The sequence below is a fragment of the Sapajus apella genome, unplaced genomic scaffold (assembly GCF_009761245.1).
Source record: "Sapajus apella isolate SASKATOON/1434 unplaced genomic scaffold, GSC_monkey_1.0 scaffold32, whole genome shotgun sequence".
Taxonomy (NCBI): Eukaryota; Metazoa; Chordata; class Mammalia; order Primates; family Cebidae; genus Sapajus; species Sapajus apella.
In genome coordinates this window covers 2,488,713-2,500,196 of record NW_022436972.1, presented here as the reverse complement: position 1 = coordinate 2,500,196, position 11,484 = coordinate 2,488,713, and the positions used below count along the sequence as shown (strand labels likewise).

Here is an 11,484-nt window from a genome sequence, read left to right as displayed (position 1 = left end):
TGGTTTGCACTCATTTCTTCTCACAGAATTTACTACAAAGTGCAGAAAATCCTACTATCCTTTAGATGTTAAAATGTATCCACCTTCCAAAAAAATTAAAATAACTTCTTGAATAACTTTCAAATGAATAAATTTTTTTTAAAAGAAAGAAAATAGGCCATTTGCGGTGGCTCATGCCTGTAATCCCAGCACTTTGGGAGGCTGAGGCAGGTGGATCACCTGAGGTCAGGAGTTCGAGACCAGCCTGGCCAACATGGTGAAACCCTGTCTCTACTGAAAATACAAAAAATTAGCCATGTGTGGTGGCAGGTGTCTGTAATCCCAGCTACTCAGGAGGCTGAGGCAGGAGAATCTCTCGAATCCAGGAGTCGGAGGCTATAGTGGCTGAGATCTCGCCATTGCACTCCAGCCTGGGCAACAAGAGTGAAATGCCATCTCGAAAAGAAAAAAAGAAAGAAAATTTTTAATAACAGAGGATATACAGACAAATGTAAGTCATGAAAAAAGAATGTATTTAGACATTATTTTCAACAGAGTATAAAAATCGTCAAAGGTCTATGTTGAGTACATTACAAAGATCCAGACGCTACCTAGGGAATACAAGGGAAGGCTTGTATTGACTTCTAAAGCAGTGCAAGTGGATTAAAGGCATCTAAGTTAATGCAGCATGCCCAAGGAGGGTTCTGAACCTGCTAATACATAACCAATCAGCCAGTCTTGGAGTTTGCTGAAACATCTAGTTCATACTTTAAATCCCATGCCAAAATTGTAGTTACCTTAGGGAATCCTAACGAGAAAGGATAATTTATAGTCTCTGTTATAGTCTCTGTGGGATCTCCTTAAGTTTTAAGTTGATTCAGAGCATGTAGCCCAACTCAGCCCAAATCACCCCTAGTGCCAGTAAGAAGCCCCAGTGGACTTCTAGAACATCCCCACACCCTAAAGCCTTAACCTTTGACAAAAACCAGAGAAAGTGATGGTAGGTTCATGCAAACTGACATTGCCCAGTGATGGCCTCCAGAGTTTTGGCTTCAGAACCATCTCAAAATCCATACCAAGTACAAGATATGGCCTTGCGTTAGACTTCATGTCAATCTACCTGATGCTTAATTCTCCCTTGACGTTTCACTGTAGAAGACACTCCCAGAGAAGAGACACAATGTATGCAGCTGAGCTGTGGTTCCCATAGGAGCTGACAGAAGGTAGGAGATGGATTTTGCAGCTAAATCTTGTTTTTCCTCTATGTGGTTTTGAAGAGGTTTTCTTCTAAATCTTTGAGAACTTCCTGTACTCATTACCTAAGTTACACACTTGGCTCAATGTGATTTTTTGTAAAGGCATAAGGCTCTGACAGGAAACAAGACAGACATAAATATACTAACATTTTGTTGAGGTTACAGGTGCTGTAAATAACAGCACTTGCTGGTACAAACAAAACTGGAAACTGTGTTATTTTTCTTTTTTTTGTTTTGTTTTTTTATTTTTTTTGAGACTGAGTCTTGCCCTGTCACCCAGGCTGGGTACAGTGGTGCGATCTCGGCTCACTGCAACCCTGCCTCCCAGGTTCAAACAATTCTACTTCAGCCTCCAGAGTAGCTGGGATTACAGGCGCCCACCACCATGCCCAGCTTACTTTTGTATTTTTAGTAGAGATGGGGTTTCACCATGTTGGCCAGGCTGATCTCGAACTCCTGACCTCGTAATCTTCCCGCCTCGGCCTCCCAAAGTGATGGGATTACAGTCATGAGCCACCGTGCCTGGCCATGTTATTTCTTTTTGTATGAATATCGCAAACATAACCTTTATGTTTACTCCACATCTGTTTCCAAAGAGTTCAAAAGCCTTTTTCCAAGAGGTTTGTAAGAGGTTTCCAAAGCACAGTCCACACCAAGGTTGGTGTGGGAAACCTCACTCCAAGGCAGGTTCAGCCTCTCCTACATTTCGCTCAAGGCTAAGCCTTGCAGAGGGAGAAGAAGTGATCACAGATCTGATGTCAACCATGAGAGATTCCCATGGCTGAGGTTACTGTGGGTCACAAAACCCAGACTTCACTTTGATTTTCAGAAACAAGGCTGCCATCATCAGGTCCTCTCTAAAATGGCCAATGGCCTTCCTCTGAGCATGTCTCCAGTAACAATGACAGGTTTCTGTCTAATATAATTCACCTCTGTATCTACTTTGCAACCACTTTAGGGTAAGGATTTTTCATTTACCTTTTCTGTAGCCTGCAGAGAATAGATGTTCAAAAGAGTAAATTCTCAATGAAATTCACTCCCTTGGCTCATGCCTATAATCCCTACACTTTGGAAAGCTGAGGCAGGAGGATCGCTCACGTCCAGGAGTTTGAGACCAGCCTGAGCAACAATGCAAGACTTTGTCTATATAAGAAAAAAAGAAAAAGAAAGAAATTCAGTCCAATTGTTATTTTCACTGCTGCAATGAAATGAAAATTGTGATGACCCCAAATCTTTTCTTAGTTTGTACAAGAAGGTTAAGTGGGTTGAAAGTGAAACTGTTTGGGGCCTCTGGAAGTTTGGGAAAGAAGCAAAATTTGGCCTGAGAACAACAGAATTGGGCGCATGATATGTAATTTTTGCTTTTATTTGTGCCTCTAAGCCTTCTGACTGTTTAAGGAAGAACTATCAGGTGACACTGAGTTAGAGCAGGCAAGTCCTATAAAAAGACCCTATGAAAACATCTATTCAGACTCCTTTACCTCCACCCAAATGCCCTCCAGTATGGGTCACTCTTAAAACTTTGTACTTTGAAGAAGCTGTTGTTGTAAGAATCACCTTCTTGATATGCTGCCAAAGTGTTCTTTCCCAGAAGAGAAATATGGAAAGGTAGAGAGCGTGTCATGGGTCTGGTTCTCAGGAAGCCCACTCCAAAATAGAGATACGGGCGCAGGAAGAGCACTGAGGAGGCCCTGGGCAGATGCCTGAGAGGAGTGAAGTTCACAGAAGAAGCAGCGATAACCAGGTCTCAGTGGGCCTCCAGGGAGCTCTGGGGCCATGATGGCCCTTTGGAGGCTGGAAGTTCAAGGTCAAGGTGTCAGTAGGTTTGATTTCTGCTGAGGTTTGCAAATGTCTAGTTTGACTTGCCAGGATGCCTCTTCTTGCTGTGTCCTTTCCCTCTGTGCACACCAGCCCCTGGTGTCGCTTCCTTTTTTTTTGAGACAGAGTCTTGCTCTGTTGTCCAGGCAGGAGTGCAATGGCATGATCTCGGCTCACTGCAACCTCCACCTCCCAGGTTCAAGGGATTCTTGCACCTCAGCCTCCCAAGTAGCTGGGAAAGCAGGTGCATGTTACTACTCCTGGCTAATTTTTGTACTTTTAGTAGAAATGGGGTTTCACTGTATGTTGGCCAGGCTGGTCTCGAACTCCTGACCTCAAGTGATCAGCCTGCCTTGGCTTCCCAAAGTGCTGGGATTACAGGCGTGAGCCACCGTGCCAGCCTGCCTTCCTCCTCTTATAAGGACACCCAGTCCTCTTGAATTAGGACCCACTCTAAAGACCTCATTTAATCTTAGTCATCTCTTTAAAGGCCCTTCTCCCTGTTTTTCTGTCACATTTGAGGTAAGCTCTAAAACCAGTGCATTTTGGGGAGCAATTCAGTCATAACTGCATGTACATTACCAAGTGTCATTTTCAGGACTTACCATAATGTTTTGGAGTTGTATGAGTTATTAGAAGTGTTCAAATTTACTTTTTCCTCAAAGCCAAAATTCCTGGCAAACAGCGGTTAATTCACTGGAGAACTGTACTTTCCCATTCGGCAAGTCTGGTATATGGGCTTGATAATCTATACCAGGTAAAAGTAGAAGGAGAGGTGGGTGGGGGACAAGGTTAAGCAAGAACACTGAATTCCAAAGCAGAATTGATCTGTAGTAAGAAAAGGAGGCCACAGGCTGGGCAAGGTTGCTGACCCCTGTAATCCCAGCACCTTCGGAGGCCAAGGTGGGGGGATTGCTTGAGTCTAGGAGCTCGAGGCCAGCCTGGGCAAGATGGTGAGACCCCTATCTTTACAAAAAATACACAAATTGGGCATGGTGGTGCCATGTGCCTATAGTCCCAGCCACTGGGGAAGCTGAGGTGGGAGAATTGTTTGAGCCTGGGAGGTCAAGGCCGCAGTAAGTCATGTTCATACCACGACAGAGTGAGAGACCTTGCCTCTAAAAAAAAATTTTTTTTTTAATTAAAGGAGGCTACAGAAAAGGCAATGACAATGAGAGTAGAAACTGAAGCATATTAAATGCAGGGCCCAGAGTGGTCAGCTTAGCCCTGAGCTAGGGGCAGGGACCCCAAGGGATCTTAACTCCACACCCATCAACAGCTTTCCCCAGGGCATACCCTCCACTCCCAGGAAATGTGTGGAATAATTAAACAGTTGAGTTAAGGATAATGAATAGGCTGTGCAAGAAATTACAGGATACAGATGAGGAAGAAGGTGACCTCTTTTTTTTTTTTTTTTTTTTTGAGACAGGATCTCACTCTGACACCCAGGCTGAAGTCCAGTGGTGCGATCTCAACTCAGCCTTGAGATGCAGCCTTGACCTCCCTGGGCTCAGGTGATCCTCCCACCTCAGCCCTGCAAGTAACTGGAACTACAGGCACCTGCCACCATACCTGGCTAATTTTTTCTTTTTTTTAGAGATCTGGCTCCACCATGTTACCCCAGGCTGGTCTCGAACTCCTAGGCTCAAACACTCTGCCTGCCTTGGCCTCCCAAAGTGCTAGGATTACAGACATGAGCCACTGCACCCAGCTTCCCTCTTAAATATAATTTCTCTTCCAAAAGGGGACACCCCTTTAATTCCCTAGCCAAATGGAATGACTCCTATAAATCCAACTCTGTAGGAGATGCTGGGAGTGGTGCCCTGAGCCTTTTCAGGCTGAAGCCTCATTTCCCAGCTGCTGTGAGTGTGGGCCTTGAGGGCTCTTAGTTGACTTGGCCTACAGGCACTCCCCCATGGAACAGAGCTGCCTCATCCAAGCGTATGCCCTCTTCCTAGGCAGCTTCTCCCCCTCCTTCATGCTCGCGTTGGTTTCCTTGCCTTTCCTCCGGCATGCCAGGTACACATCCACACAGGCCATGCCTTCACAGGACTGTTTCCTGGAATGTTTTCCCAGCTATCTGCATGGCAAACTGGCTGGCTTCCTGCAAGTCTTCCTCAAGTCTCCCTCCTCCGTGGGAGCTGCTTTAGTCAACTGCATAATCCTACAACCTGCCCCCTCCACCCCACCCCAGCATGCCCATCCTTCCGTCCTTTTTTGACTTTTTTTCCCCTAACCTTTTTTTTTTCCTTAAGAGATAGGATCTCACTATGTTGCCCAGGCTGGTGTCAAACTCCTGGCCTCAAGCAGTCCTCCCATTTCAGCCTCCCAAGTCCCTGGGATTACAGGTGTGAGCCACCTGCCCAGCTACTTCTAACCTCTTGGTTTGCTGTCTCCCTTCCCTAGAAGGTACGCTCACAAGGCAGAAGCTTGTTTTGTCCACAGATGTGTTCTGACCACATAGTTGGTACTCAAGAAATCTTTGGTGAATTTTCCATCAGCTAAAGGAGGGATATAATTTCAGTCTTTAGATGATCTAACCCTCTGACATCAGAAACAGACATGTTGAAGAAAATGTGGTGGTCTTCTTTAGATACTAGAAATTGTACACTGTCTCAGAGAATTCTGAGTCTCAAGTTTCAGTGCTGTAAAAGCAGTGACATAGTGTATCCACACCAAATCATTTTCTCACACCACCTTGGCCGTAAACAACAAAACTATTTCCAGTAATTACTAAAAACATTTTTATTGTTATACTTCATTTTATGCTTGTTTGCTTGATTCCTTCTTTAGTTTAAAACAATCAACAAAAATAAATTTTCACTTAAAGATAGAATTCAAATTCTGTAATATATTAAGTAAGAACTAACATTTTGCTTACCAAAGAAAAATGTTAAGTTCAACCCACATTCAAGACAGGGGAATTGGAAGGGAAGAATATGGAAAAATTTGTAGACATATTTTTAAACTGCCACACACAGCAATTATTTAGATCCAACAAACAGATTTGATGGGGGTGCTTATTTTATTCACAGATATTGTTTAGAACTGCTGGCCCGAATAGACAATGAAAAGCAGAGTATCCTTTAGTCATTTTTATTACATTTATACATTCTTTACAATCGTCTCTTGTTGTCAGTATCCGGGCAGAATACTCCTGCTTCCCTACCCTTGGTAAACCATCGAATAGAAAGAAAGTAGATATAGAAGATGTAGGATACTATGGTTGAATTATGGTCCTCAAAAAAGCATGATGAAGTCCTAACTCCCAGTATCTTAGAATGTGACCTCATTTGAAAAATTTGCAAAATAGGGTCATTATGGGATATAACTAGTGACAATGAGGTCATACTGGATTAGAGTGGGCCCCAATCCAATATGACTGGTGTCTTTATAATGGGGCCCAGAGACCCAGACACACGGAGAGAATACCTGTGATGAAGGAGGCAGAAATTAGAGTGATGCTACCAGCCAGAGGATGTTAGGGGTCACCAGCAGCCACCAGAAGCTAAGAGACGCCCATGGAACAGATTCTCCCTTAGACTCTCCGGGAGACACTTGATTTCCATCTTCTGGCCTCCAGAACTGGAGGGAATACATTTCTGCCTGTCCTGTCACTCAGCTTGAGGTCCTCTGTCACTGCAGCCCTGGAAACTGACTCTCAGTCTTCAGGAAAATCCAACAAAGCTGCAGCCTGTGGAACACTAGACAGGGAGTACTGTGGGGCAAGCAGGTTATTTGGGGAAGAAAATTTTTTTTTAAGGAAAAGCCAGCCAGCTGTCGTGGTTCACACCTGTAATCCTAACACTTTGAGAGGGCCCTGGCAGGAGAATCACTTGAGCTCAGGAGTTCGAAACCAGCCTGGGCAACATAGTGAGATCTCGTCTCTATTTTAAAAATAATGACATAAATAAATAAAATGGATACTTTTGCTTAGTTGTGTTCTGAATACTTGCAGATCCTTTTTTTTCCTTTTCTTTTTTCCCTTTTTCTTTTCTTACAAGTTCCATGGCAGGAAATACTTACAGATTCCATTCTAATTACCTACGGGTTTCTTGCATAGTACAAAAGTATCTACTATCTTCAGGGCTGCAGGGAGATAGAAACAAAGTGAACCAAAATTGATGAGGATTGGAATGAATGCTGACCAGACAAATTCCATCTCCCTTCATTTAAAGATACCCAAGGGCATGGCCTTCCCTCCCCGAGCTGGTGACTGTCCTGTTTTCATAATCCTCGGCAGTGCAGTGACTTCGAGGACACCAACAGTAAAAACTGAGTAACGATGGGAGCAGTTGCAGGAGTGGAAAGATTAGAGAGGATGTTTTATCCTCCTGCGGCATGAGCAGGAATCTAAGCTCTTCGGTCTCAAAATGTCTTAAGTTTCTTAACTGCCTCCTTAAACTCCTGCTTAAAAACTTCACTTTCTGTTAGGAAAACGAAGGTGGACAGACGGTAGCAGGGCCTGGGTTCCAGGGAGGACCCCATTCACAGTCCCTGGGCACAGACCTAGGGCAGGGCAATGTGTTCCATAGAGGATCGCACAGTCATTTCACCTGTGGCTTTCTTTTTTTGGGGGGTAGGATGAGAGGGTTGGACTCACAGCAGATTTCCACGTGCTGTGAGTCTCACTGATTTCTGAGTCTGGCTTTAAATAGATTGATCCAGGCAGTACAAACGTTCCCCCCAGTTCCTCCCTTCACTTCAGAGCAGTTATTTCTCCATTCTTGACTTTACTTGTCTAGATAAAGGACTCGATTGCTGGTGAGTAGTTAACATCCATCATCCTCTTATCTTGGGCTACCTGTGACCGTCCCAGAAGGTCCCTTTGCCATGTGGTTGCTGATTCAACATTAAAGCTTGTAGAAGCACTTGGAAAATAGCAACCTTTGAGAAGGTCTAGGTTTTGGTTTTCTCCTAAAGCTTTTTAACAAACAGAAATGACTTTACATGTAATTGTTCTATTGCTTCCCTCTCTCATTTCTTTTTAGCTAAACTTTTTCTGGTTATCAAGATTAATACATATTCATTGCCGAAAATGTGGACAATATAGAAAGTCATTCTGTCTATGTTATTTAATATGCAAACAAATATTGTTAATAATCCTATCCCTCAAAGACTATTATTAGTAACATTTGATATATTACTTAATAGGCTTTTTTCTATGCATTTATATGTATATTTATTTTTTTTTAAATTGGGATGTGCTATGCCAAATACTTTTTGTTGCCTTTTTTCAGCCAATATCATGGCTTGAAAATTTTCCCTTGTAATTAAATAGTTTATAAAAATAATATAATGGCCTTTCTCAACATGCAATTATATGTGTGCACTTTTCCCCTATTATTTTATATCTATATATAGATAGATACTTTATATTTCTTCTTTTTTTCTATGTCACAGAATATGTGGTTTTATATATATAGTTGTAGTTATATGTTCGTATATATTTGGGTCTTTTCAAATTACAGACAACCTGATAAAAATCTAAATAGCTGAATTGCTGTGACCATGTTTGTTATTTCATCAGTAAGACTTGCTGAGTAGACAATGTGTAATGATTTTAGTGCATGCTGTTAAATTATACTTCTGAAAGAGGTTATACCAATTCACTTTTTACTAGGAATATATGACACTTTGTTCATTTTACCTCAGGCTGGCCAAATGAATATATTTGTTCACATATCTACATATATAGATGTAGATATATACACACATATAGTTTTGTTTTGTTTTAGAGATGAGGTCTCATTATGTTTCCCAGACTAGTCTGGAACTCCTGGCCTCAAGCGATCCTCTTGCCTCAGCCTCCCAAGTAATTGGGATTATAGGCACAGGCCACTGTGCCCAGCTAATTTTATCTTAAAAACAAACTATTTGCTCATTTTTTTTTTTCTTTGGGACGGAGTTTCACTCTTGTTACCCAGGCTGGAGTGCAATGGCGCGATCTTGGCTCACCGCAACCTCCGCCTCCTGGGTTCAGGCAATTCTCCTGCCTCAGCCTCCTGAGTAGCTGGGATTACAGGCACACGCCACCATGCCCAGCTGATTTTTTGTATTTTTAGTAGAGACAGGGTTTCACCGTGTTGACCAGGATGGTCTCGATCTCTTGACCTCGTGATCCACCCGCCTCGGCCTCCCAAAGTGCTGGGATTACAGGCTTGAGCCACCGCGCCCGGCTTATTTGCTCATTTTGAATGTGAAAGATGATACCCTAATTGTTCTCCTGGTGTGTGTTTATTTGATTAGTAGTGAGGTTGGACATCTTTGTCCCTCTTTCTAGTTGAGAATGAAATTTCAGCTAGAATTACAATGAGTTTGGGAGTAACACATTTTAGACTGGCTTCACAAATAAATCTTTTCCATTTCTGTTATTATTTGAATATTGTTTGTCATGATAGTTTGCTGAATGTTCTGGTACACATGTGTTTTAAATGATTCAGCCAGACAGAGCTTTTGTCATAAGCTCAGCTTCTTAGAAAAATAAACACATCAGACAACTATTCTCTGTGGCTCCCAAGGGTAGATTAGGTGTATAATTCCATAATTTGTGAGTACTGAACAAAACCGCCTCATTTCATCCACTTGACTAAGATTTCTGCATGCCAGCCCCAATTCTAGACATGACACAGTCATACAAGAGTCAGCCATGGTCCCTGCATGCATGGAGCTTCATCGTAGTACAGGGCACAGATGACCAAAAAAGGCAAACATACAAATATATAAAACAATATAGAGTGTGAAGTGTTAAAAAAAAATCAAACAAGAAGTTATTGAGCTAGAGAATAACACTTTCCTACTTTGGGTGTGATAGAGAATTCTTTAAGGTGACATTTCAGCCGCCACCTAAAGGAAGAGAAGGAGCAGTGTGGCAATCCTGACTTGGAAGGGAATTTGGCTGACCGAAAGTGCAGAATAGATGTGGCCCGATTCTTTCAGGTCGTGGCGAGGAGGTTGAGTGTTATTCTGAATTCAGTGGGGAAGCTATTGATGGTTTTCCAAAGAAGATTGTGTCGTATTGCCCAGGTAGGAAACAGTGCAGCAATGCAGGTGAGAAACAATGGTGGCCTGGGGTAAAGGTAAGGAGCTGGAGGTGGAAACAGGTGGGCTAACCTTCTAAACAAGGGCTATAGTGTGAAGTCATATGCATGGGAATTTAATTTACTCGCTGACTTTAAAGCCTCTCTTCCTGCTATTCACAAGCCTGTTAAGATTGGACTGACTCTAAAAACAAACAAACAAACAAAAAGATTGGACTGACTCTTCTGAAGGGGAAATGTCAATTCAGAATGGTGGCCGGGTTGTCCTTTACAATTTCTCAAAGATAGTACGAGGTGTGTCTGATTACGCAAGAGTTAGATTCAAATCCACACATTGTTGAATACCAACAAATTGCCATCCCCTGTTCTAGGAGCTTTTACCTGCTGCTATAGGAAATAAGCCAAATTTAAGTCACTACTATGCAGATAAATCAAATCTGAGCTTCCATCCTACTGCTTGTAAGAAGTGCATTCTCATTCTCTGAGTTCTTCCTTCCTTGAAAAGTAAAACCCTCCAGGTGCTTACTTAGTCCAAACAAGGTAGTCCTGTTAACTATCGTTGTGCAGAAAAGAAACTGAGAAGTCCAGTCACTCTGCCTCATGTTCCAACCACTGCTCTGGTGAGGCTGGTACCAGAAACAAGATGTTCAGCTCTCAGGCATAAGGGTCATAGCAATGGGTACTCCACACCATGGGACACTGGGTTACTGGTTACAACTCTAGTGACAGACAGTTGCATTTAAAGTTAACCAGCCATTTCTCTTGACGACCCCCAGGGTCTAAGGTGGTGGATCAGAATGTAATGCAATCATATGACCCTGTTCCTCACTGACCCTCCCCTAGGATAAGACACCATCACCAACTCCATCACCAACGTCACCACCAACACAGTGGATTTCTCCTTGAGGGCTGTTATTGTACATTTCTGACCACTGAGCCTTCTTAGGACCATCCCAGGACATCAGAAGTATTGTCATAACTTGAGACCTTAGAGAAAAAGGGCCAGGAGTTCTGATTTACAAGGGAAGTCCTTGATCGCTTTGCATTTTGCTCACCTCTTCAACAACTTTCAAATGCCACTCAGCAATAGACCAATAGCAAGCCCCTCGCCTTAGCCAAGCCAAAAAAGAGCTGTTCAGTCTGAATGCTACTAAATCAGGGACCTACCTACCTTCCTCACAGCCACACACCTAAAAAATGTATAGATAATACTGGTTCTATTTATGATGTTGAAGAGGGAGACCCAGGCATCTCAGATCAACTTCCCCTTTTCATTCCTAAGACTGTAAACTTCCCCTTTTCATTCCTAAGACTGTAAACCGAAGCCATTTTCATATGTAATTCCTAAGACTGTAAACTGAAACCCTTTTCATATGTAATTCGTAAGACTG

At 42.7% G+C, this 11,484-nt stretch overlaps 1 long non-coding RNA gene across 1 annotated transcript; it reads left to right on the top strand.

Moving 5' to 3' along the window:
* Positions 1 to 239: 239 nt before the first annotated feature.
* LOC116562267 lies at positions 240 to 8,304 on the top strand. The gene is made up of 3 exons (XR_004273854.1): positions 240 to 380; positions 1,401 to 1,405; positions 8,294 to 8,304. It is a non-coding gene; the product is annotated as an uncharacterized LOC116562267 (long non-coding RNA).
* Positions 8,305 to 11,484: the final 3,180 nt, after the last annotated feature.